The sequence below is a fragment of the Otolemur garnettii genome, unplaced genomic scaffold (genome assembly GCF_000181295.1).
Source record: "Otolemur garnettii isolate 467f Iridium unplaced genomic scaffold, OtoGar3 scaffold00178, whole genome shotgun sequence".
NCBI lineage: Eukaryota > Metazoa > Chordata > Mammalia > Primates > Galagidae > Otolemur > Otolemur garnettii.
The window spans coordinates 3,249,590-3,251,612 of record NW_003852573.1 but is presented as its reverse complement, the minus strand read 5'-3'; the positions used below and the strand labels follow the sequence as shown (position 1 = coordinate 3,251,612).

General features: G+C 43.3%; 1 non-coding gene across 1 annotated transcript; it reads right to left on the bottom strand.

Annotated features, from left to right (window-relative positions):
- Positions 1 to 1,452: 1,452 nt before the first annotated feature.
- LOC111728676 lies at positions 1,453 to 1,557 on the bottom strand. Its single transcript, XR_002775900.1, has one exon. It is a non-coding gene; the product is annotated as a U6 spliceosomal RNA (small nuclear RNA).
- Between the last annotated feature and the right edge of the window lie 466 nt (positions 1,558 to 2,023).

Genomic DNA, 2,023 nt, shown 5'->3' with positions numbered 1-2,023 from the left:
CTAAACCAACCAGACCAGCTGTGTCAAATGGGAGACAGGGGGTGAAGGTCAGGCAGGATCTAAACCAACCAGACCAGTTGTGTCAAATGGGAGACAGGGGGTGAAGGTCAGGAGGACCTAAACCAACCAGACCAGCTGTGTCAAATGGGAGATAGGAGGTGAAGCTCAGGTGGAATCTAAACCAACCAGACCAGCTATATCATGTCCACCTGAGCTGCCTGATTCTATCTTATTCTCACTACCTGTGCTTTCACCCTGGTGCAAGGTTAACATCTGTTGTGGAATCAGTCTCAGACCCTGCATCATTCACTCTGCAAGAAAAATGACTGCTCCCATCTTCTCACACCCCCCTCTCAGTCTACACAGGTGTCCCCTCTGCCATTGAATAAGTTCATTTCTACCTTAATCTTCTCTGGCCCTGTGCTTTGTTCTGCCAGTTTTAACTATTTTCCTCAGGGTTGCTCTTTGCTTTACAGAATTCCTTCTGAGTAATAGGCAGAGGCTGCTTTTTGCTTTTCAGAAATCCCTTTAGTAGTGGGTTGTCCTGAACTCAGAGGCTGCTTTTTGCTTTTCAACCCTTCAGTAGTGGGTTATCAGAACTGTTCACATCAGTGTCACTGAAGCTAATCCCCCCACTGCTAAATTTGACTGACAAAATAAAGGTCAGATTGTCTAACATACCAGGGTTTCTTAAATGTATCTTAAATAATAAAGCACACAATGATCATGATGATTACAAAAACATTACCAAAAGTACTGGAATATTATAAGTGGGATATAGTATTCTCGATTTTCTTGTAAAGTCATCAAACCAGGAGAAGAAATTTATTATCTCTGGTTGAGTTTATGACAAGAGGCCCTAGGTAAGGACCTTGGACCTGAGCATTATATTTCCAAGTTGATTTTTCCCAGGTCACAAGTTAGCACAAAAAGTCTTTTCTTTGTTTTTTATTTCAGATTACTATAAGGGTATTTGTGATTAGGTTACAAAGTTTATGTTTGTTAGGTAAGCACAAGCAATTTTAAAACCTATACTGTAAGGCCTGGCATGGTGGCTCATGCCTGTAATCCTAGCACTCTGGGAGGCTAAGGTGGGTGGGTTGCTTACCCCCCTGAGCAGGAGTTCAAGACCAGCCTGAGCAAGAGTGAGACCCCCGTCTCTAAAATAGAAGGTCATTGTGGTGGATGCCTGTAGTCCTAGCTACTTGGGGAGGCTGAGGCAAGAGGATTACTTAATTATTATGTGCCCCTCCCCTCCTACCACACCCCCATTCTCCATTCTGGGCCATAGTTGTGATCTATTCTTCATATGAAAGTGTGAGTGATTATAAATTGGTTTCATAACAGTACTGAGTACATTGGATACTTTTCCTCCATTCTTGAGATACTTTACTAAGTAGGATATGTTCCAGCTCCGTCCATATAAACATAAAAGAGGTAAAGTCTCCATTTAAAAATAAAGAACGCTTCACGAATTTGTGTGTCATCCTTGTGTAGGGGTCATGCTAATCTTCTCTGTATCATTCTAGTTTTAGTATATGTGCTGCTGAAGTGAGCCATGTTCTTTCTTTTTTTTTTTTTTTTTTTTCCTGAGACAGAGTTTCACTCACTTGATCTTGGTAGAGCACAGAGACATCATATCTCCCAGCACCCTCTTTTGGGCTCAAGTGATCATCTTTCCTCAACCTCCCAAGTAGATGGGACTACAGGCCCCCACCACAATGCCAAGCTATTTTTAGAGAGGGGAGTCTTGCTCTTGTTCAGGCTGGTCTTGAACTCCTGAACTCAGGCAATCACTCACCTCAGCCTCCAAGAGTGCTAGGATTACAGGTGTAAGCCACCATGGCCAGCCTCAGCCTACCCATCTTTTATGGTCCATGTCAACTCAACTCTCAGCTCCTTCCTGAGTCTATCTCCAGGACTGGAGCCTAGAAACCTCTCCCTCTTCTGACCCTCATACCACTGTCGCTGCCACTCATGTGACTCTTCCTGGCACTATTACTTATCCTTTCCTTTATAGTTT